The sequence below is a fragment of the Lichenostomus cassidix genome, chromosome Z, assembly GCF_008360975.1.
Source record: "Lichenostomus cassidix isolate B80296 chromosome Z, HeHo_3.0, whole genome shotgun sequence".
NCBI classification, from domain to species: domain Eukaryota; kingdom Metazoa; phylum Chordata; class Aves; order Passeriformes; family Meliphagidae; genus Lichenostomus; species Lichenostomus cassidix.
This window is the reverse complement of record NC_139511.1, coordinates 35,822,692-35,848,584: the sequence shown is the minus strand read 5'-3', so window position 1 is coordinate 35,848,584 and position 25,893 is coordinate 35,822,692. Positions and strand designations below refer to the sequence as shown.

The following is a 25,893-nucleotide window of genomic DNA, read 5'->3' as shown; positions in this document are numbered from 1 at the left end:
GGAACACTGAATGACTTTTTGGACTTCAATAATTTTAGAGATGTGCTGATACTGTCGAAGAAGTCAGCTGTTGACAAGCTGTGAAGCAATGTGAATGTGTTGACTCCTACCTGCCTATTTATTTATAATTTACTATCTGAAGTACAGTGTTGGGATAAAAGGTGTCTTATTTTTTTAATTCTGGCACCAGCAGAGACTGTTGATCTTATTTTTATGCAGCTTTTGATGGAACTTTTTGCGAGTGCTAAGCACAGTATTTCTGCTGCTCTAAAAACTGTATGTGAATGTTAACAGCTGAAAGTACTGGCATGCCTCTGTGCAACAACCTCAGTTGATGATGGACAAAAATAATTATTTCTTTGGTTTAGGCAGAAGATGAAACCCATCATGTATACACATAACAAGCATGCACAAAAGTTGCTACTCAGTGCACAAAAATGACTTATTGCCAGTCCATCATTCTGATTGAAGACAACAAAACTAGTAATATTTTACTTTCTTCAGTGTCTTCTTGGATGAATTGATGAATACATTATTTCGTATATTACACTCTACTTAATTTGCCCAATAGGTTTCTGTCATCAAAGGAAGAATGAGGGGTTAAGCTTTCTTTTTAGTCACAGGAACCTCCAGAAGGTGATATATGCTTTAATTTTCACCTGGTAGGACTAAAATGGACTTGTATCCACTGCTTTCCAATTTCCATGTATACGGCCACTGCAGAAAAACCAAAATGCAAAAAATGTCTAGTTCTGCAGCAATTGTCCTGAACACTATTGCTTGTAGTTGCGATATCTTGTATTCAGTAAATAAAAGAGAATATTTAAATTATGGTCATCTTAATGACATAGTGGTAATGAGGACAAGTGAATGAATCCTCCATATATGTGTGTTGGAGATATGAATATATTTAAGTTTGTGAAAAAACATTGCAACCCTTTAAACTGGCAAAAGCGTCTCTGCGTCTGTCTGCTTATCTATGCATTGGTACTCTTCACTGGTGTCTAATCTGAGCATCTTTGTAGCTTGGCTATAAACTGGGGTCAAGTGACCAAAGTCATGAAATAAAACTTTAGGATTTTATTCTCTGTTTTTCTGATCTGCCTGTTTTTCAGGATTATCTTTTTCACTCTGTAGATATTTTAAAGCCCTGACAGACAGTTATGGCTAATACTGTATTATATATTATTCATAATTACTTTTTCCATTCCTATTTTGAATATGACAAGTAGACATCAATAAGCAGAATCCAGTTGAAAAGGGGATGCAGCAGCATGATGCTCCATCCTCTCAGTGGGGGCAAAGTCTGTGCTGGATCTGTCAGGAGGTTACATCTGCTTGGTATCAACAAGCAGAGAACTTCCTAGAATATCTGATTCTTCCGTCTTTTCCAGACAGCTCTGTATGTCAAAAACAGAGCTGGTATATGACATGATTATTCAAACTAAAAAAAAAGAGAATCACAAACTTGCAGAAAAAGCTGCTTTAAAAATATTTTCCTCAGAAAGCTACATTAATATGACTTAATTTTGGTGAGGAATTATTAAAACTTAGTAAGAGTCAGAATTAAACATAGTTTTAAGAAGGTTAATCTAACTCCACAACATGTATGCTATGACACAGTATTTAATTTTCTGCCATTTTTTTCCACTGGAACTTCTACCTAGTGATTGCAATGAACAGTCATTCAAATTACTACCTCATCAATATTTGTCCTATTTAGTAACTTTAAAACATTTTTAATTTCTGTGGGCTCTTTTGTTTTAAGTTCATTATTATTCTAGATTCTTCACAGCATTAGGTGTAAGGTCAGCCATGTTGTGGTAAGTGCATATTTTTTTAATATATACTCCCCTGTACCGGTTATCAATGCCACTGGATGAACCGGACTGTAGCCTTGGAGTTAATGGAGCAGCAGTGGTCAGTTTGTCAATATGGTTTTTTTGCATTTGATTATAATAGAATTATAATAAAATTTAAAAAAATGTCCACTTCAGTTCTTGTATCTCATATAATGTGCATCTATAAACACATACTATTATTGTTTTCTCTTCTCCTGTTCCATCTTCATTCCCAAACCAATTTCCTGCTCCCAGCCATATTGTCTTAGTCTTGTCTCTTCCAGTTTATATTCTTCAGGCTAAATCTGTACTGCATCTATACCGGTCTTATCTGCTGTTAAAGGCCCAGTCTTTTCTCTTACTCTGCAAATTCTTTTTCTTCCCATTTTCATTCCTGTATTCTTGTTAAGCCAACAGGGTTAACAAGAATACAAGAATAAGGGTGCTCCTTAGCTATATCTTCTCTTTTTCCTTAGTCTGTTTATTAATCCAAAAGGGATCTATTTCTACATTTTTCTACCTTTCTTCCATTTCCAGTGGAGATTTGAAATTCTCTCTGCCAGAATCCATTCATTCTCTATCCATCCAACATCATTCCATGCTCTTTGCCTAACCAGTCGCAGCTTTGCCACCTTGACAAGTAAGTGCTAGATACTTGGCCTGAACCCACACTCTCAGCAACCACTGCTTCTCTGTGTCCAGCCCAACCTCTTCCCTTTGAAACTAGTTGGAACATTTTGTCCTCAGAGCTCCCAGTTCTGGAATGTCAAACAGCTCTGCAGCCACCAGCCTTTGCTTCCTTGCATTCTCCATCCATCCAGTCCCAGGCTGGACCAGCTTGATTTGGGAGTACCAGAACCATTCCTGGTCTTTCTCTTTGTACTAGTCTGTCACCCAGCTAATTGTCAAGATTGGTCTCTTTCTCTTTCTGCTTCTGTCTTGCTGGATATTTTTCCAAAAACAACTTCTGTATTAGCAAAGGAAGGGGGAGGTCCCATTCACAGTACTTAAGACCAGTTCTACGGGATTTTGTGAAAGGATCCTAAAAAGGAAGTCTCATTTGGTTTTGCACTAGACCATATTAGGTGGTCCAGTTCTGTCATGAACAGAACCTTAGTGACTGTAAGAAAAGGAAAGAAAACACAGATAGAAAGAGAGAAATTGAAGGATTTTACTACAGAATATGATGAAAAGGTATGAATAGCTGTTTTTAACTAACTTATTTTCTTTTCTAAATACAGATTCTCTCTCGTAAGGATGATCAAAAGCATAATTCCTTCCACTAAGGCCAACACACTGCCAAATTGCACATCCATCCTTCAAAGTAATAGAGTGATTGAGAAAGAGCCACCTTGATTTCTAACATGAGTATAGTACCTATTTTTGAAAATAATTTTTTTTCTAAATTTGTCTAGAAGAAAAGACAAAAACTGAGCTGCCACTCAACATTTCATCTCAATTAACTTCAGTTTGGCAAGGATGAGTTGTTATAAACAACAAAAATTAGATTTATATTATGGAATCTGGTTTACCCATTATTTTCTCCATGCTCTGCTCCTTGATTGCTGCCTTTATTTTGCTGCCATGCTAGCTGAAAATATAGATCATTGCTGGAAGATTAAAAGGATATAACTCTAGAAAAATCAGAGAAATGAAACATACTAGAGCATACTTTTTACCATTAAAATATTTTAGAAAAGTGAGTGAATTTAACCATGTCACTTAAATAGTTACTTTCAACTTCAAGCCTTTAATTTCCGTTAAAAACCATTGTTATCACATCTGAGAACCCTGTCAGTTTTCATCACTGCACATTTCTGAAGGTCAAAGCTTAAAAGAGCTTTCCCACCTTTCTAACCTGGTAATCAGTTTGTGCCTTGAGGTAGTTTCTTCTGCAATCTATGCCACAAAATGCACAATTTAAAATGTTTGACATTGGCTGGTTTTGTCCTTCATGTTACTGAAGAAGCTGGTTATATCCCATAGTTCATTTTTATATAGAAAAGGTACAGTTTTGCAGCGTCTTAAATTGAATTGAAACACATACAGAAATTGCAGATTCTACTTTTTGAAGAAACAGCCAACTAGAGTGTAGCACATAAAATAGATTTTGAATGTTTTTCTTAGCATTCTAAGACAAATATTTTTTAATTCAGTTTGGAGTAAACAGATTCACCTTAAAACACTGGGAGTGCCACTGGAACTTTCATGTCACAGCAAAAAGACAGATAAAGGAAAGGTAAAGACAGATAAGGAACTTTGAAACATTATTTTAAGGGGATGAGTAAAATCTCTTTAGTCAATAAATGTTCTACAGTCGAAGATAAAAAACCCCAAATTATTATTTAATTTTCTCTTTCTACCTCACGTGGTACTTTTTAATCCATTTGTTTTTCTGTGTTGCATCAATAGTGGCAGTAGAAACAGCAGCTATTTTACAACAGCTATCCTACTGCCTATCGACTTAATAGATGCTGTTTACACAGTGGCATATCTGGATTGAAGGCACAGTACAAACAGAGTTAATTTTCCTAGTCTTTGAAAGAAAGAAAGAAAAAGGGAAAAGAGTGTGGGAGAAAGAGAGAGAAGAGAGAAAAGACATAAACTAGGAGACAAATCTGGAAAAAAAGATTTAGGTATTTAAATATCCCATCAGAAAACAAGGTTAAGTCCCTCTTCTGAAATCCTGATTAGCTGTCTAATCCTATCTAACACAGTATCTCTTATGCCTCATGTGGAGGATTTAAGTTTGTTACCCTTCTTGGAAGCTCAGAAATATGAGCAGAAATGCTTTGAAGAGTGAATGTGGTCTACATATACTGCTCAAGTTGTATTTCTGACCAAAAGATTCCAGCTGTTCTGCAGGCAGCCAGGGTTGTAGGCAAGGAACAAATTTGCTTTACAGGAAAGAAACATGGGGCTAGAATGAAACCTCCAAAGTGCAAAGGCAGCTTGCAGGGAACTGTCCAAGTATAAATAGGTTCACAGACTGCCTTTCCCAAATGAGGGGAAGGCTGGTGGAATCATAGAAGGAATAAATTAATATACCTGGAACAAATAAAAGTCCATGGGTCCAGATAACAGCAGTGGTTTAGGGAATCTTACATTTGTTGCTTTCTACCGTTTCTCAAAACTGGGCTTTGGGAAAGGGGGCTTAGTGTATGCTGCACTAGAAATCTTTGCTAGTGATATGCCTTTGTACCTCCTCTGCTTAGCATTTATTTTGCTTTTTTCATGCTACAGCTTTGATACCTGAACTCTCAGTTAGGTTAAGTTTGTGATACTACTCTGTATCTGTACCTGTATCTCTGCTAAGTATACTGCAGTGAACCAAGTATTTCCACTCCTTCACAAGAACAACATCCAGAGGAGAAAAGAAGAAAGAAGAAGAAAACTCATGTTTTATAGCCAGTCGTGACACTTGTTCGATGCATTTTCAAGTTCCTGATTAAATCATGACTTCGAGTTGGTAATCTGAGTTTGAATTGAGGTTTTAATTTTTAGAAGTCATTTGCAGAAACATTTACTTTCTTTTGGAGAGCCTACTGGTTTTAATGTGATCCGTTCTGTCATAAATCACAGATGATTTATGTGAACCCTCCATTCACTGAACACTGTGCCGTGTTCAGTGAATGGACAGTTTTGTTTTGCTTGTGTTGCAGAAGACATTTATGCTAATGAAAACGATTGCACAACTCTATTAAAGCCATGCATTTGAGCCTGTTTTGATCAAGGTTGTGTCAGCAATTCTGCTTAGAACATGCGTAAGATGTTATAATTTAGCAGAAGGTAAAAGACTGCTCTAGCTTCAAATCTGGCTCTATGCCTGGGAGCAATATTTTTAACCAAATTCATAGCAATGTCATTGGCTATTTTAATGTCTTTATTTTTTTTTTTTTTTTTTTTTTGTGGAAACACATTAGTCTGCATCAATTCATGCGGGAAGCCTAATTTACTAACCCATTAGACCTGGAATACCATAAGACAGTTCACTAAATTCTTAATGTAAATTGACTACTACTTTACAACCAGTCATACTGCTACTTCTACCCATGTCTGTTTCAGTTAAAAAGTGTTTTGTAATTATTTTGAAGGAAGGAGCAGAACCCTGTCTTTTACGAAATGTGTGGTTATTTAGGCAATCTTAGCCATTCTCATTATGTAAAGTACTATGAATAAGAAAAATAAATGTTTGCTGCATTCTCTCAACCTTGAAAAGATATATTTGAAAAGATTTTGTTAAATTTGAGACTTATTAATAGTTTAACACGTGGAAGACATTTCTGTGATTTTGTCATGAGTTTTGAAATGTATATCTAGTAGAGAAAAAAGCCCAGTGTTTTCACATGATGCAGAGTATTGAAACAGTAAAAATTCACTCTGCTGAGTGAAATTTATAAAAAAAAAATTGTGAGTGTTATCTTTGTCCCAGAATACTTTATATGGGATCATATATTGTTTATTCTTCTCCAACACGAAGGAGACACAAATATTCAGTTTTGTGCCTTGGCTAATTTGAGGAGAAAGACTCATCATGTGCTATCATCACACACAGGTAAAAGTTGTTCTTCAAATCAAAGAGGAATATACAAATCTACATTTATCAACAGAGAATCACAATCATATCTCTGGATAAGGAATTTTGTATCTTTCATTATTCCCTGCTTTCTGTTATGTATGACATACATTCCATGATTATGGCTTTAATATTTTCTGGCAGTAATAGTCATTGGCTTTGTGATTGAAGCTATATGCATGTTTAAATCAGTGAAAATTCCAAGGCTAAGAGTATTAGCTTTATGCATCTTTTGGAAAGTCCCTATTACACCTTTGGAAGTGATAAGGCAATGAAAAATTAGATTAGACAGTAGAAGTATCTTAAATCACTGTATGATGTAGAATTGCTTAAAGAAGAGTCCTCTGGCTTTTAAGAGCACAGGAAAGATTGCACTATATAGGATGCTATTTTGTTTATGCATAAAATTTGCATGTGCTATAGGAAGATAGAAATATTAACTAAACCTAGCATGTTTATTTTCTAATCACAGAGGACAATAAAAGTAATACCTATATTTGCTGCATTGGTTCAGTTTCCTTGGTGAAAAGAAACCACATATCATCTGTTCTGAATCTGAAGAAAAGCTGAACCATAATTTTACCTATGATCCAATTAAGGACAAAAGGGAAAAATATCTGTTTCTCACAGTTTCTGTTGTAGCACTTATACTGCAAGGGAAAAATGAATGAATAGGATGTTAAGTGTCATGATGCATTGACCTGTTCAATTACATGGTTAGCTGGCACTGCAGCTCTTTACCTGTTTACAGCTTCACAGAAGCATTAGGAAGGAGTATAATGACAAGCCAATCAAATTGCAAAGAAGTGAAAAGGCCAAGGTTCTTTCCTTTTATGATATTCTGATTTGCTTCACACGATACTGTTAGGAATTACATTTTTAATGATTCCTCTACTGGACAAAGACAGTGAAGTGAACAGAAAATGACACTTGACTCCTCTATTGTCCTGGCAAAGTCTGTAGCAAGAGTAGGTTATAGCATAACCATTCTTCTTACAATTTCAGAACTGTAATCTACTGATCCTCCCTGCTTGTCACATCCAATTTGTTCCAAGGCATGTTTTACACAAGACCATACTTCTATTCAGTGGAGGCCTGAAGTTGACTGAGATTATAGTTAAATTTCCTTTCTAATGACTGTAGAGCTAGAAAGATGCTGTCATATCATCAATCTAGAGGCTGCACAATTACGTAAGTGCAGAAAATTGGCTTATAAAACAATTATGAATTTTTAGCTTTCAAGTTCTTTTCAAGAGCATTCAGATTAACATGAGACTATGATTTGGAATTAGAAAAAGTAAGAACAAGAAAATAATAGAGATTCAATTAAGCAATACTACGCAGAGCTGCTATTTTATTTCAGTCGCAGGTGTAGGAAGAATAAGTGCAGTATAAAGATGTAGTAAGAAAAACTTTGTTAGAATGTTAGCCACTGTAAAACTCTTCTACTGAAATCATAACACTTTGCAGGAGCCATATCTACTTAAAGAGAAAAAGAGAAAACAAAAGCTAGCAATGTTTGAAAATCTGAAATTAGTTTTGTAATACAAATATGGCATTTCTAACTTGATCTTTTGTATTTTTGTTATCTAACCAGAGTAAAATTAAAGGGTTATAGCAGATAAACCATGACAAAAAACAAGATTTAACAAAAATATGGCTTCTCTCTTTTTCTTTCACCCTGAATTGTTGCATTCTTATTTGAAATTAAATTGGATTTTATAAGTCAGCTTATCAGTAAAATTACTTAGGAAGCAGTTGGGACAGCTGTAGGAAGAAGTAGATAAGTAAAGAACAATCTGGATCATGCCTAGACGTGCATAAAAAATAAATTAACTATTCAGAGGAATCATCAAGGATTTGAATAAAGCTCTCACCAGTTTTTCCAGTTCATGGTCAAGATGGAGGCAGTGGCAGATGCACCCTGGTGAAAACCCACATGGCTTGGGAAGAAGAATGGATCTCTTCAACTCTACAGTAGATCTTAGGGTTGCCTCATAGAATAGAAACATTTTTAGACACTGGCTTCATAACCTGCTGAGGACAGCTTGAAAGCTGATCAATGGAGGAAAACGAAAAGGAGCACACAATGGGTGAACCAAGTTGTCTGCACAAGGGCCAGAAATCAGAAGGAAGAGAGCATGTGTCTCCTTATGTTTTTAAGTAAAGGCTATTTAGAGAAGATACTTGATGACATATGTTGCTCTATTTATTGGCTGTTGCAGGGAAAGACTGGTTGATGGAAGTAATAAACTGGCATTTAAAATGTTTTAGATGAAGCTGGAAACATTCCTGCAATGTAACATTAACAACTTGCTTTTACTTATGGCGTTCCTAAGCAGGATAAACATGCATTACAAAACAAGTCTGTGATCTTCTCTTTTTAGTCCAATAATAACTCAGGCCCATTAGCATGCATCCTGTTTGTATAGGAATTGAACTACTTTTCTGCACTGTATTATGTTAGGCTGTCATGTTTGAACAATGGACTTGTTGCAAACCACTGATCAAGTTTCCTTGACTGCTGCTTAACTTAAAAGTGGATGGGAAGATAATGGGGTATTAATGGGAAAGGATAGAAATAGCTATTTTTTCCTTCCTTTGCTGTAGACCTAATATAGGGTTATACAGTAACCACTTTCATGTCCTGTATAATCATCTGGTCTCTTACTGTATTATTCTAAATACTAGTAGACTGAGATTCCTTTTCATACATGCAGTGCCAGACTGAGAATTGTAGCAGCCACCATTACTTGCCTTCAGTGTAAAGCAAACAGAATAAGGTTAGCTGGGAGTTAAAATGAAGCTTAGTTTGAAGACTGTTCACACCTAGTCTTGAGCTTCCCCTTTCCCTTGATTGTACAGCAGCCAAATCTCCCAGTGGCAATCACCTGAGAGGAATTAGTAACTGCGTCTGCCTCATGTCTTGATTTTTAGTTTGAGTCAAGACTGACACAATCTATCCATACAAATGGGGAAGAGAAAATGAACAGCTTAAGGCCTCACAGAGATTCCCTAAAGAAAACTCATCAGAAAACATTCACAGATGCAACAACTGCTTTATTGTAGAGCCAGAAATGGTGAGGGAGAATCAGAGCCGCTGTTGCAATCCATGTGTCACCATAGCAACTGCTATTACAACAACTCAGATAGAAGGCCAGATTTTCTATTCAGTGATGAAAACTTGGTCCTCCCACAAGGTGTTTTCCCTTGGCATGAATCTTTCTGCTCAGCAGAATAAAGAGGAAAGAAATTAATCATAGAGAAGAAATGTGGTACATTGAGAGAGGAGAAAGAAAAAGCAGAAAATAAAGTAACAGGACGAAAAATTGCATGCCTTTTCACTGGTCCCCAGTAATCCAAATGTAAAACTCTGTGTCCACCTGTCATTCCCATTCTGTTATTCTAGGGTGCAGGACAATCACATTTGAGCCATGTCTTCAACAGAGGCTGCATCTTTTGATTTTTTCATCTGCAATGTCATGAGTGCACACTGCAAGGAAGTAAGTAGTGAAAATGGGGGTGGTGGAGGAGGGGTGTGTGTCAAGTTGGCCCCCCTCTCCCCCACCTCCATTACTGTAACAACTACCCTTTCAATATTACTCATTACACTTAGTTTAGGTGGAAAAGATTTGTGGTTGAGACATAGACAGAGCTCATTCATCAATTACCACCACAGGCAAAATAATCTCAATTTGGAGCAATTAATTTAATATATTGACAATGAAAAATAGACAGGAATGGTGAGAAAAAAGGACAAAAACTAAACCATCCTTGTCACAACCGGTCATTTTCAGGCTCTACTTCATTTCCACATTCTCCTATCCTCTATTTCCCTGTCTCAGGGAAAGGTGAATGGAATACTTAAGAGCTCCTCTCTGCTGCATCTTCCCCCCTACACTTTTTACCTGCTACAACATGGGTCCTCCATGGGCCACAATTTCAATCAGAAAACCTGTGCTGGTGAGGGCTTTCCACAGGCTGTCTCTTCCCTCAGGCCATGTCCACCAGCTTTGGCATGGAGTTCTCCATAGGCTGCAGGCGGATACCTGCCACATCGCAGACTTCCCTGGTCTGCCTCCCCCTGGTCTTCAACAAGCTCTGCAGGGGAATCTCTGCTCCAATGCCTGGATCACCTCTCTCCTTCCTTCAATGACCTTGGTGTCTGCAGGGTAGTCTTTCTCACCCTTTTTTCCTCACTTCTCTCCCCCTCTGTCTTACAGCTGCTGTGAAGTGCTTTTATCCCTTCTTGAATATGCTTTCCCCCAGGCGCCATCAGCTTGGCTGAGGGCACAGCTGTGTGCTGTGGTGGGTCTGACAGAGCTGTCCGCACTGGCTGACAGGTTGTGGCTCCAGGCTCTCCTCACTGAGCCTAGCCCTGCAGGTCCCAGCTTCCAGCACATGTCCAAGGACACATGAAGAACCATATTACCAGTTCTGAATTAATAACTGCATTTCTCACTTTACAGGATGAATTCTCCTCAGGCACCAAATGAAAAAAAATTACTTGTTTCTAGCAAGATGCTTATTGCATCCTTCTTTATTAAGAGGTGAATTGTCTTATGAAAAAGAGATGTTAAGTTAGTCTGGCATCATAAACTCTGACTTCTGATAAAAATAGCATTGTATTTTGTAGCATTGTCTGTCTTTCTCCTGCCCTTGATTACTGTCTTCAAAAAGTCTTGCAAGACTGTTCATAGATCTGTGTTCAGTCAGAGATCTCTGGTTTTCTAGACCTTTTCCTGGTTTTGTGAATAAATACCATGTTTGCTGTTTCACAACAAGTTCTGGGATGCTCCAGAAGAGACAATCTCATATCTGTTTGAAATGCCATAAAAGAGGCTGGTTTTTTTAGCAACCAATATTTTGGAATACAGGTTATCTGATCCTCTTTCCCTCTCCCCTGCCTTGTTCCCCCAAGAGCAAGGTATAAATTACTTCCAACTCAGCTGTGGACATTTTTATTTTCATGTTTTCTATTAGGGAAATAATTACTAACATATCTTACCTGCTGAATGAAAATTGACATTAATTTTTGAGCTTGTATTTAGACTGTATATCAGTGTGGACTGGTTTCAGTTTCTCCTTTTGGTTTTTTTTTTTCCTTTTTTTTTACCACTCCTTGCATAAAAAAAAGTGTTATTGGGCAGACATAGCTGGAAAGACCTTTTATTTTTTTTTTATACATAGTTGCCTTGCTGTCAGACACTATCTTCTACAGCATCTATTTCCTCTTACTGTGGTTTACAAAGGGATGATTCATCTAGGTAGCCCCTCTTTGCTTAATGGTCCTCTTCCTCTCCTTAGGACACAAGCTTCTATACTGTATATAATTTTATGCTTTATCTTTAAATCTCTAGAACTCTCCTGTTCAAGATTAAATATTTCAGTGTAGTCATTCTGAAAAGATGAGTTAATTAATTTAATAAAATATATGTTTTTAATATATTTATGGAAATCAGAATATTGAAACCATATATTTAACTCAAATTTTGTCTATCCTGTTACCTAAAATAAATTCAATCGGTTCAAAGTATCTTGATCTGAGAGCCTTTCTCAACTGAGCTTTTGTGAGTTTTTTTTGCTAATTACTGCCATATCCAAAATATCATCTGGGTGAGTATTTGGTGGAGAAGCAGCTGTCATTCTTCAGAGACAATTCTTCAGAATAGCAGCTGTCATTCTTCAGAGACTTCTGCAGTGGCGAGTGTTTGCATTACATTACCAGTTATTCTACTACCACTTTCAACCATCAATAATAGAATTCTGAACCCTATCCTAACCTGAGCATGGGAAACTGAATGTTATGAAGGCTATGACTACTTTTATGAAGTCATTGAAATAATGTGGCATGGTTGTATGGATAAGGATTACAAATTTTCTGACTATGGAGCAGTGAAATTCTAAAATAGTTTTTAAAACAAAATAGTACAGATCCTAAACTAACTTAAGATTAAGATAATAAATTCATGGAAAAACTGTAGGAACAAATAAGCAAGATACTGGGACTAGTAATAGAAATTGTGAAGTCATTTTTGCCAAATTTAATATATTTGGTTACACTGAAAACTACCCTGAAATACTTAAGATGATCTGAAAGTAAACCTGGTCACAACATGTAGCTACTTGCATGCAACAAAACTTGCATTTTAGTATACTCTCCTCTTCAATTGATATAAATGTTTTCATTAATAAATCCTTTTAATTAAATTATGTAAACATATCAAATTCATTCTGAGACTTTTATTTATTGCATTGATTCCCTTTTCTAAGATAATATTAGCATTTTCTTGGTTAAATAAATCTATTCCTTATCTTCCAAATTGACAATTTAGTAAAATAATGCAAGGAGCTACTAAATTTTCACATATAAAAAAATCCCGTGTGTCTAAGAGAACACCTCTGAAACATCTTAGTAAACTCGTCCACAGGCACAGTGGTCATAACACACAGTGAAAAATTTCTATGGGAAGTTTACAGTGATCTCTGCTTAGCTAATATGAACAGTTTAGTTTTGATTTGGATCAGTCTGAGTCTGTAACATGATTAATACTATAGAAAGAAAAAGTGAACATTGCCGAAAGGGATTCTAGGCCAAAGGCTACTGATTGTTCAAGCAAAGTGTCTTTTTGACTCCACAGAGAGTAAATAAAACTCTCTTCTGTGTCTCTCCAGTGATATTTAAAAAGAAGGAAAAAACCCTACTAACCACAAACATGAAAATAGAAAATATAAGAGGTAGATGACCAAAAAACTATACATGAATTAATCTGTAGAATTTCAATAAAGCAAAGAAAAAAACAGGATCAGTTACAGAGGTAGGAAAACTGGAAAAGATAAATTACAGGAAGACATTTTAATAGCAAAGGTAATGATATTTTAAGCATATAAATGTCTCTCTAAAGCTTAACTAAAACCTTAACTTCCATGTGGGTAGGATCTTTTGAATTGAATTACATTTATAACAAAGTTCTGTTTAAAATAATTATTTCTGAACTTGGCAATCCACAGAAAATGAAAAGCACTTTTTCAACCCTCTCTTAATTAAACTGAGAATGTGACCTATGCATTTATAGAATAATCATAAAGACTTTAAGGATAAAATTGTGTGTGACAAAGTTTATCCTAGCTTCCTCTTCCTCATAAAAATACATTTTCACCATATTAAACATAGTTTTATGATCCTAGTGGTTTTTTACCATCACATCTCTATTGTTAAGTGTATATCAATTTATCAGAGTTTTCTGTGACTTCTATACTGGGATGACTCAACAGTCACTCCTTACACACCAAAAGGGACCTACTAGAAAAATGGGGAAGAACTTTTTATCTTCAGAATAATTAGCGATATTAGGAATATTAGGTTATCAGGAATATTAGCGATAGGAAGAGGGGTAACCATTTTGAATTGGAAGGAAAAAAATCTATACTGGTAAGGCTGTAAAATGCTGGAACAGGTTGTCCAGAGTAGTTGTGGATATCTAATTCCTGGAAATGTTCCAGGCAAGGTTTGATGTGGCTTTAAGCAACCTGGTCTAGTGAAAGGTGTCCCTGCCCATGGCAGGTGTCTTGGAACTAGACGATCTTTGAAGGTCCCTTCCAACAGAATACATTCTATGATCTTATGCTTCTAATACCCTTTTCTTCCATTTTCACCCCTTCCACAGGTGATGAGTCCATCTTACAATAATAATAATAATCCATTCAAGTTTGGTTTTATCAATAAGATTTGTAAGAAACAGTCCTTTATTTAAAAAGAAGTTCTGTGAAGAAGGAAAGTAAAGCACCAAGATGTTACAGAACTACTGCGACTTCCTCAGAAAAATAACAAGGGATTAACATTGAATTTAACATGAGCTGTAAAAAGCTGTGCTTTCACCTTCTTCACCCTTCAGTGGACAGGAATCGCCATTTATTTCTGTTTGCCTGAAGATGTGAAATAAGATTGAAAAGTAAACCCTCTGATTTAATTTCTCCAGCTCAGGAACTATCTTTTTTTTTTTTTTTTTTTAAACATTATTTCTTCAGTGCACTTGAATATGAATGATTGAGGAATCTTCATACAGGTGGATATGCAAAATAAAGAAAATGTAAATGTCTGCATCAGACACGGATTTATAAAGACTGATTGAAATTGCTGTTGCATAAGCAAGTCATATTAACAGTTATTACTGTAAGGTGTCATTTGTGCTTTCTCTGTTCATGAGGAGCATTTCTTTTTTGAATAGATCTGCTGCCTTGCTAAACCATTAACATTTGTCAGATGGTGAGATTAGACTCCTAACAACTTGCAGATGACATTCAGCCATAGCAAACCCTTTTCAGTTGTTGACAGTTTGTTTAATAAGTGTGCATACTGCTGACATTTAGACAAGAAAATGTCTGTGAAATGTGAATTCTTACAGAATGTAGCTGAAGCTGATGTTAAACTTTCCCAGGTTTGAGTAGGATCTTTGTGTGTGCATGGATATTCTTTGTTTGCTTGTAAACTTTCACAAACAAAAAGAGTATGTTCTCCTCAGTCTCTCAAAAATACAGAAAGTCTTGATCTTTCAGTTTATTTTAAAACTGAATTTTCAATTGAATGTAATGAAATATTCATACTGAATGTCTTGCCTCATTTTCTTTGCAAATTGTTTTTCCAAAGATATTGTTCAAATGATATTATTCAGCTTTCTTCTCCAATATAATTCTTGCAAATAACTCTTTCTTGTAAACAATTCCTTTGAAACTACTTAGATATACAAAATTTAAGCTTATTTGATTTGAAAGATTACACATTTCTGCTTTCAGATTGGGATTGTTCTAAATCTATCATCTACTGTATTTGTTTAAAATCCATTGGTTTGAAATATGTTTCAGCTAGCAACATTTTGCTTGCCCATTTGAGTGGAAAAAAGTCTGTAAGTGAATCAGGCTCAATTGAAAAGTCCAAATAATTGCACTAAATACTTTCTCAAAACTTGCACTGACATTTACTGAAAGAAAATGTCCTCCACTTCAAAAATGAAATGGCAAATATTAGAAGAGTGGACATATTTTCATCAATTTTCAGACTTTTTTTTTTTTCAATGAGTAATGTTAGTAATTTCTATTGTTTTTTAAAATCCATAACAATATTTTCCTTAGGCTCCATTTTTATAAAGTGCCCAATTGCTGCAAAAAAAGAGTAGCATTTTTTTTATCCATAAAATTATGTTGATATGCACATAAAGTAATTGATTACATAGTCAGACAAAGATTATTTACTGTCAATGATCATAGAATCATAGAATCATTGACTATGTCAAGCTGGAAGGGACCATCAGGGATTATCAAAGTCCAGCTCCTGGCTAGGCACTGGATAGCCCCAAGAATCATACTGGTTACTTGTTTTGTCAGTTAATCTCAAGATGCTTTGTAAATTGTTCATATAAATGATGCTTTTGAAATTTGACAGTAAATATTTTACTCTATTTTTTTTAGTGCTATGCTTAAAGCTTACTTAACTTTGCAGAAACCGTTTTCATTTTAGATTTTACTCTGAACTAATAATTATAAATGTAATCTTTAACTGATTGTATGAATGCTCAACCTGCAATTCATAATTTTTTTCTACTTAGTCATAATTTTTTTTTAAATTTGAACAATTTATAGCTTTATTAAATCAGAAATCCTAAAGCATAATTTAGGAAACTAACTGAAAAATATTAGTTTAGTGTTAAAAACACTTCTAAGCTGCCAAAAAGGGAGTAATTGACAGAGAATTTCAGTTACTGTGGAATAGAGTTGTCTCTCAACAAAATTTTAGAATGCTTCTTCATGCATTGTGAAATCATTTCTATAACAAAAGAACAGAGGAAATCCTGGTCTTTTATAGCCTCACAGTGTAAGCATGTGAATGTCTGTAGTCCTTGGCTCCTGCTGTGTCTCTGAGCATTCTGTCACCCGGACAGGTCCCCATGTCCTTTGTTCTGCCAAGGGTTGGTGCCAGTTCACGGCTCCTGCCTGGGGGTTGTGCCACACAGGGCTCAGATTGCAGCTGGCACCACAGCTGCTCAGCAAGCCACCTGTGCTGAGTGTATTCCTCAGCAACCAACATGCCTCTCCAGCATTTCCAGATACCCTGCACCACTGCCCTGGGAAACTTATTCCAGTGAATAATTTTTTTTATAATAACTAATCTAAACCTCCCGTGGCACAGCTTAAGACTGTTTCCTTTTGTCCTTTCACCTGAGACATGGCAGAAGAGGCTGAACCCCACCTTCCTTCAGTCTCCTTTCAGGGAGCTGTAGAGAGGAATGAAGAATCCAAAACTGAACCCAGGATCTGGGGTGTGGCCTCACCAGTGCCGAGTAGAGGGGGACAATCATTGCTCTGGTCCTACCGGCCACACTGTTGCTGATACAGGCCAGGATGCCTTCTTGGCCACCTGGACATACTGTTGATTTATATTCAGTCATCTGTGAACCAGCACTTCCAAGTCCCTTTCTGCCAAGCAGCTCTCAAGCCACTTTTTCCCAAACCTGCAGGGATGCTTAGGATTATTGCACCCCAAGGGCAAGACCCAGCACTTAGCTTTGTTTGAAGCTCATGCAATTGTCCTCATCCTATTCATCCAGGCTGTCCAGATCCTTCTGCAGAGCCTTCCTACCCTCCAGAAGATCAACATTCCTGCCCACTTTGGTGTCATCTACAAACTCTACCGAGGGTGCATTCAATCCCCTAATCCGGATCATTGATAAAGATGGTAAACAGGAGTGGCACCAATACCGTGGCCTGGGGAACCTGGCAGGATACCAGCTGGGTGTTACTCCATTCACCACCATTCTCTGGGATTGGCCATCCAGACAGTTCTTAAACCAGCAAAGAGTACACCCATCCAAGTCCTGAGCAGTGAGCTTCTCCAGGAAAATGATTTGGGAGGTGGTGTCAAACACTTTACTGAAATCTAAGTCATCCAACAGGCTTTCTCTCATCTACTTTTTGCCTCATCTACTAAGCAGGTCCCTTTGTCACTAAGGGAGATCAGGTTGGTCATTATGTTTTTTGGAATGGTATCTAGGATCGTGACTGGCAGAAGTCTTACTCTTTTAAGGAGTTTCATGTGTGGTCTGGTTGGGACTATAGAAAATCTTCACTAAACAGGTAATACACAGTAGATGATAATACGTGTGTCCTTTATTTTTCCGAGATATGGTAACAGAGCTGCAAATTAACTTCCACAATAACATTAAAATGAGGATGTGAATATCACACTGTAAAAGGACTAGTTACACCAAGTGGTAATCAAATACATCAGGTTTGTAAGGAAAGAAGACACAAGGTGGACAAAAAGAAAGGATTAAAATAAAGGGCTTAGAGCAGACAAACGCTTCTGAACCACTTGTGAATTATCAAATTAATTGATACAAATTATTTGTAATACCTAGGGGCTTATCCTTCCAAAGATTGGAGATTAAATCTCCTTGTGGGTCATTCCATATATTTTTCTGAGCTGATATTCACTGTCATCTCCAATCATAAGTCAAAACACATATTGTATGTAAATATAGAGGAACTTACACTGAAGGCTGATGCTGCTTTTGTGCCCACTTCTGTTGTAACGTGTGTCCTTTCCCTGATCCCTCCCCCTTGACCCTTCCGGACCAGCTGATGTTAGCCAGGACCGCCTCCTAACCCCACGAATAAAAGCCCAGCGGGACCCGGAACCAGGCCTCTTGGATTCTAGGCTCTATGGAGCTAAAATCCCCCCTGGCTCTCCTCTCCTCGCCCCCACTCCCCAGTTCCCTCCCTTATTATCCCAATAAACCACATGGAGCCTAGAATGGAACAGCTGCCTTTCTAAACCTGCGATGCTTCCACAAAGACCCAGTCTGACCAGTCGCATTGCTCATGGCCAAGGAGAAACCATCCTGCGTGTTCCGGTTCTGGGGCAGCCCTCCCGCCCACAGCAGGGGAGAGCTGCCTTTAGGTTCTGCACTGCTGCACACTTCTCCATCACAGCAGCTACAGTCTTCTGAGGTTCCATATCATGCAATTAAATATTTAATTAAAGAGTTTGTTGTTAAGGAGAAATGCATTAATACCTTTTAAAACATTCTTTTGTGCCAGAAATAAAACTGGAAAAATTAAGGCGGTTAAAAGTGCTCTCTTGATAGTAGATAAAATTGCAACTCTATAGGTCAAGAATATTTCATAGAAATTCACTTAAACCCCCCTCCATTTTCACAATAGTTAGGTGAAACTTCCTTTTCAAAGGGAAAGCCTATTAGCAAATTAATTATATTGTATACTTGTTAACTGAGCTTTCCTATCCTTCTCTTTCCTTCTCAGATGAGGAAAAAGGTCTCCTTCCTTCCTTCCTTCCTTCCTTCCTTCCTTCCTTCCTTCCTTCCTTCCTTCCTTCCTTCCTTCCTTCCTTCCTTCCTTCCTTCCTTCCTTCCTTCCTCCTCCTTCCTTCCTTCCTTCCTTCCTTCCTTCCTTCCTTCCTTCCTTCCTTCCTTCCTTCCTTCCTTCCTTCCTTCCTTTTCAGTTTTCTTGGAGGAAAGGTTACTATTCATTTTTGTGCTCTTTCTTTTCTTTCTGTGTCACCACCAAAAACTGTTGTATAAAATTATCTCTGTCTTTATGCACAGCGAAGAGGAACCCTGTTACCTCAGCAAGAGCAAAGAATCGAAAAGAAATTTGAGTTACAACCCTATGTATAATGTGATGTTTTCGTGTTTGAGTTGAGACAAAATTGTTCTGTGTGTGGGAGATAATTGCTTGTCACCCTTCTCAGGCAGTGAGTCTTGTACTCATTATTAAAAGGGAATTAGGTTTACAATAAATACACAATTTCATCTCCAAAGTGTCTTATAACTTGTATCTTAGACATTATAAATTCTTCTAAATCCACCAGTGTTGTGGATTTATGCTGGCTATGTTTTGCTGGCTGCTCCTTACAGATCAGCAGAGGTTCTTACACCTAAAATATTTTTGTTTATTATATGCGTAGAGGTTTTTATTGTTTGCATTTAGATGATACAATGAAGCTTATCATTCCATAACATTAGTGGATTGGAAGATGCATAATCTAAACAGTGGAGCATTGCAGACACAGATTAAGCGATTTCTTTAAAGCACACAAGATCTGTGACACCTCAGAACTGCAACTGAACTCTTCAGTTCTAGACCCAGGTGTGAACCCCATATCATTCCTTGCTTCTCTTTAGTTCCCAAGTAAATATTTTGACATTATTAAACTTTTTAAATTGGATATGTGGGATGAATGAAATTGAAGAAGTGAGACAGATACAAAACTTTTCACGTTATTTCACCCAAAAGCTGCTGAAGAAGCATTGCTACCAGTAGTTTAAATATTTTTCTTTATGAAGGCATTGATTATTCTTATCAGAACCATGTGTCTTGTATAAGAGCTGCTAACACTAATTGTTATATCTAACTAGTATCAAGAGGAAACAGACGATTTTCCCTCAAATCTTCTGGTGAGATTAGTGTTTCCAGTAAGTTTCTATCCAATATGGTAACTGCAATAGCAGCAAAATTTTATAAGGATTTAAGAAGTGAATTTTTTAATGGATTATGCTGAATAAAGCGTATAACTCTCATTACAATAAGAGAAAGATATAAAAAATTACAAGGAAATAAAATGTCAAGTGGTTGTACTGTTTCACTTGAAAACTGATTTCTGGGGGTTCTGAAATTCTCTTTCCAGAAATCCCACAGATCTAAAACATTTTCATTTAACTGCCAAGAAGCAATAGTATTTGATGCAATTACCCTAAAGGTGTCTTTGCTCTCATGTTCTGAATCCAAACAATCTCCAGACATTATGTACATTTGGCCTTTTCTAATACCAATACATTAAGCAAGAAATGTCTCAAAATAATAATGACTGTAAGGGAGACAGGACTGAGCAACTCTTTCTTCTGTGACCTCTTGTTCTTCCTTTCAAGGAGTGTTCAGTGCAGCAAAATGTAATTGCATGAGGTTCATGGTTCATATCCAGACTATACAAAGGACAGAAGGAACAGTAATGGGTGAAGTGGTAAAGTCCAAGAAAGTAAATGAACGTGACAGTTCTGTGAACAGGTGGTATATATGTATGTGTATATATATATATATATACAAATATATAACTGGTGGCAGTCTGCTAATTGCTGTCTGTGAGGATGAGGCTTCTGAATGTTTACTTTAACAAATTGTTGAAGAGTCACCAGTGCTGCAGCAAGCAGAGGAATAACAATCAATAATTAACAGGAGCAAGTCAGTAAAGAAGCTTTAAAATGGGATGAATTCAGCAGTGTGGAATAATGTAAGATTCTCAGTTTGGAGAAATTTCTGCCACATATTATTGAAAATAACAAGGAGCTGTGACTTCAAGATGACGTGATGTAGTTGCACTTACTTGAGCATGTGGTGCAACACAATGAGATGGCTGATGATCAGCGAGATGTAATTCTAGGACAATGATGGAAAAAAGCTTTGTGAACTGACAAAACCATTAAGTTTTATTTCTAAAACGGGTTATAAAAAGTTGAATGTTTGTGTCTAATGAAAATGAAGGCTGAGCTAATCAATACTGTAAATGAACATTCACAGCAAAACGTGATTTTTTACTGGAGGTAAAAGGTCAGCCAGAAGCTGATTGTGCAAAAGCCATGGCTGAGACATCAAGTTATGTGTGTTTCCATAATTGGATTATTTAGAAAAGAAAAAAATATTAACATGCTAAAACAACAGGAAAGGCAAAATTATCATTCATGCAGAAAACTTCTACTCAAACACACAACTAATATATTCAAACAGTAAAGCAGCAAGAAAAAACCTGAAGATCAACAGCAAGCGTTTCAGAAACATCTCTACTAATAAGGAATTTACAGTTAAAATTGTAAAATAAGTCCAAAATAAATTAAACAGATCATTGTTACTAAAAAAGCAGTATCCATTTTCCCTTTTCCTCACCATGCATTTCCATTAAACTCCAATGACAAAAGATCTGGGGATCTAACATCAACTGCAGTCACTCTGAGGTACTTTTGCTATTGGTTTGGTAGATTCAGCCACAGTGAAGGATCCACCCCACACTAGGGCTGCTACAAGATGTGAAGGACAGTTCAAAAGGTGGCTGAAGGAAAGAAGAAGGAAGGACACAAAGAGGTAAGAGCAGCCCTTTCCCAGTAGCAGTGCACTGATAGATGAGCTCATCAAATCTGGACTAGAGATAGATGGTCTAATCAAACAGTTGACAGCCATGGAGTGGGGCTGTCCTGGAGCACCTGATGAGGAAATGGAAACAGGATTGTCCTTTTGAGCAGTAATTTACCTGTTCATTGTCCCTGTTTTACAGTGAGCAATACATCTCTCCCCATCTGTTTTGACCTAGATCAGTTTGTACATAGACAACCGTACCTGAAGGGAGTTTTAAGTTAAGAATGTATGTTGCTAACTATTTTTTGCTTTGTGGTGTATTATTAAAATTGTAATGAATAACTTCTAGAGTTACAGTGGACCTGGGGTGACTGACATGTAGTCTGCTTTTCCTGACCATTCTAGCAGAAATGGCAGAAGGGTCTCATGCATCCTTTTAAGGCTGTAAATCTTAGCTCAGAAATTAAGAGCAGTTGTGTTGGTGAAGTCTAGAAAAATATATAATGTTGCGTCATGTTTAGTGGAATGTATGAGGTCATCATCTATCCTTGCAATAGCTCCTCAATCTCTACAATATGAAGTTCATATGGAATTTTTTCCTTCGGTTCGCCTGTGCCCTATTGGAAGGCAGCTCAGAATTCTAAATACATGCCGCTGGGGTATGAGTGAAATGCTGCAGCAGAAGAGCTCTGTCTGCCAGCATTTGCCTCATGGATCTACTGGGCAAGTACAGTATCAACAGAAGCTCAGGAGAGACAGGTCCTGTGTTGTTTTTAGTGTTATATGAATTTTGAAGGGCGCTGTACTAAGTAGGAGGGTAGAGAAAGGAGGTTTTCAGAGCCTGGAGGGATTGATGTCTTGAGATATTTTGAGATGCATGTGTTGCTGGGGGTGGGAGGCAGGTCAGGCCTTGTCCTGGCAAGGCAGTGACCTGCCCCACACCCCCTTAGAGCCAGTATCCCAGCCCTACAGAGATGCCAATCATGGCACTCCAGAGGCAGGGCTCCACTCTCCCCTAACCTGGCTCCTGAGTGGCCAGGGATTTGCGAAGGCCCCAGGGATTTTAAAGCCTGAACATGAGTGTGGTGCATGTCTTGACCCTACCTTCCTCTTGGAGTTTCTTTCTGAGCACTGCCAGAGCTCAGGAGCTGGTATCCATATGTGTATTTTTATCTTATCTGTCTTTCTCTCTTCCTTCTTCTAATTCCCTCTTCTTGGAACATTTTCAGTAGCTTAACATCAAACAGGTTTAAAGTTTGCTGAGTTGAATTGTCTGGATTAATGCTGTGAGAAGTGCTTATGTTGACTGGATGTTGTACTAAATCTTTTACCAAAGTTCCCTGATTTTCTGTAGTTTGCTAGTACACTTTTGTCTTGTTTTGATGTCTTAAGAATGTTGTATTCTTCCAGCGTGTCTAACCCAGAATACATGAAGCCACTGTAAACCCCTTTCAGAGGGCTGTCTGGGGCCTTACATAGGTGAAGTGGGAGAAAGAGTGTCTAGTACTGATAAATAATTTAATTGTAATTTTCTAGTTGAAACATGCATTGTGTAATTGAAGATCAGCTCCCCGGCTTAAGGAAGTTGGAAGCCTCATGTGACACTATTTACACATTCACATTCTACACCTGAAAGCTGCTCATTCCTAAAAAAAAGTAAGGTTTTTTTACTTTGGGAAAAAAAAAAGTTTGCTCTTTTTTATTTTTGTAAAGACTAGTGAGTTTTTGCAGCTTCCCCCTGTCTGGGTTGGAATTGTTTTCATTATAAGCCTGTAACTTCTTTTTCAGCCTTTCTAAAGGAACAAAGAAATGGTTTATTTAAGTCCCATCACAAGCTGGGCTCTTCAGCAATAAAATAAAGGCTTTAAATGATCAGCATTTGCTCAGTTATGTAACTGCTGTTTCCTGTATTCATTCAATTTAATTCAAAATGCAGTTTACAAAATACCAAATGACCACTTGTTCTTTCAGGCCACTAGGGACCATCAGTAACAGTTTCTAATGTTTTATGGGGTTTTCTTTCTAACTCTGTAGGAAAACAATTGAGTCGATGCTTTCCTGCCTTAAATTTAATTGCTAATAAATCACTCTGCTTGCACATTATGCTCTCCAGCACACATCAATTATCATCTGCTCTCTTCTTCAGGAAATGGCTAAAGGTGCCTCTGCCTTAAAAAAGACCCCATAATGTTGTCTTGATTTTTAAGACTGATTCTGAGGAAAGATGTTCTAACGAATCTGTCATCACCTGGCTGTCTTGGATATTCCAGGTGCGTGCCAATTTCCCATTAAGTGCAAAAAGTCTTTAGCTGTGACCCTTTAATTACATGTTAATGTGACCAGAAAAGCACAGCCTGAGAGAAAATAAAAGGCAGCACATTTTTAAAGCATTGTTTTTAGTATAGCCTGGCATAGGTTGTGTAGCTTTTATAGCCTAGGCTCTCTTTTCGCCTAAGAATGGATTTGTCTTTTCAGAAGACTTTTGTGTAGGTGATCCATTCAAAATTAAGCTCCTTGTATCACTCTTCCCCATACACCTCTTGAGCCAATTTTCACAGTCTATTGATTCAAAAGTATTTACCCTTAAAAATAATAATTTTTACCTTCAGTCAGTTTGGATGACCAAAGCTATTACCCAGAACTAAGCCAACAATTGGAATGAGTGTAGCTTTTTCCCTTGTGTCTTTTCTAGTATCTCAGCTCCAATTTCCTTCCCCAGTCCTAGAACTAGCATATACATGCCTGACCTAGCTTTGTCTCTTTTCTGTTGCTAGATGGACTAATTGCTTTGACCTTTTACAGTTTTAAGCCTCTCCACCTGCCCTCCCATTCAATTGATCAAATGTTTCTGTAGGGTTTGAACTTCAGATGAGACAATTGACCTGCCCATTTTTTCTTAGTTTATGAGGTTGGAGGACAAGTCATACATTTGCACATGCTTGCTACAGATGGAATCTAATTTGCTGGCTCTCTGTTAAGCCTCTGGGAAATTTACTTCTAAATTGATGAGAATAAATTCTGCAAATAAATTTTCAAGAGAAAAGGGATATAGACCTCTCTATCACAAAGGCTGTCTGAAAGTCATTCTAGCATAAGAAGCCTGTTGAGTTTTCAATGAAAGCCTTATGCTTTTTGTAGACAATTGTTCTATTTTAGTTAGTATTTTTTATAAACCATCCCCTAATTGAAATGAGATATGAAAGATATTGTGAGCAATTTGACTAACTTGTGTGCTATTGGAAACAGTTTTTTTGGTGGGAAGGACTTGGCACTGGCAATGACAGGACATACCACCATCCTCTCCTATAATTACAAGTTCTACCTTTAAAAATGGATTAAGGCTGCCACCCATTTTTCTTTGTCAGGAACTTCTTTAGACTATTTTTTATCAATAAAGCTTTTACTGAGATGTGGTACTCTTTATTATTTGCACAGATTATTGCTTATGCATACACAGTAGTAATTGTTCACGTACAATAGTTGTTCCTGTATTTTACAGTAATTGTCATATGAATATGCTTTATATAAATAGCAGTTTTTTACAGCTGATTTATTCTTTCTCAACTTGTCATGAGCTGGTCCCCTTTGTTTCCACCTATTGCCCCAAAGCACTGTGAGAACAGCATTCAGGTTCTCAGCAGCATTTCCTGAAGTGACCAGTAGCTAAAGAAATCCCTTGTTTTACTATCAGCTTGAGTCTTATTATTTATATCTCCCTGTGGAACCTGGAAATAGCTATGGCAGCAAATACCACTAAACTTTTACCAAGGGAAGATTTCATTATCAGATATCAGCTTTCCTAATTCATTTTGTTGGTTGCTTCCTCCCTCAGCTGCATATGTTTCCTGTATGGTTTTGCTGTCCTTTCCATATAGAGTGGTAGCCTTTTCAAGCCAGGTATGTATTTTTAAAATGGGATGATGTAAAATTTCCCAACATGAGCAACAATCTGGACTCTATTCCTGCTGAAGTACACAGGATCATCATTCCAGATATTTGAGATGTAGGCTTGTTTTTCTAGGTTTCTGAATACTAAAGTTTAGCCAATTGCTTCTAATTATACTTGGAGGGTAAAGACTATAAGATTAGATAATTTAAAATTATTAGCTTTTTTTTTTTTTTTTTTGCTTTGGTATTTATGTTAAAGCAGTCTGGCTCTTAGTGTAATTAGGAAGTTCTGCTGGTACCAGATTACTCTTGTTTTAAGGCTTGACAGAGAAAAGTCCCTATGAATACGCAGTTTGCAGACAGCAGTCAGAACATAGACCCATATGCAAAGAAACCACACCACTGATGTCAACAAATATGACAACATTTTGATAGTGGATTCAGCAGTAAAAA

General features: G+C 37.0%; 1 long non-coding RNA gene across 1 annotated transcript; it reads left to right on the top strand.

Moving 5' to 3' along the window:
• The first annotated feature begins 17,483 nt into the window (after positions 1-17,483).
• On the top strand, positions 17,484-25,451 carry LOC146424696 (uncharacterized). The gene is made up of 4 exons (XR_014846697.1): positions 17,484-17,544; positions 20,358-20,464; positions 21,471-21,561; positions 25,385-25,451. It is a non-coding gene; the product is annotated as an uncharacterized LOC146424696 (long non-coding RNA).
• Positions 25,452-25,893: the final 442 nt, after the last annotated feature.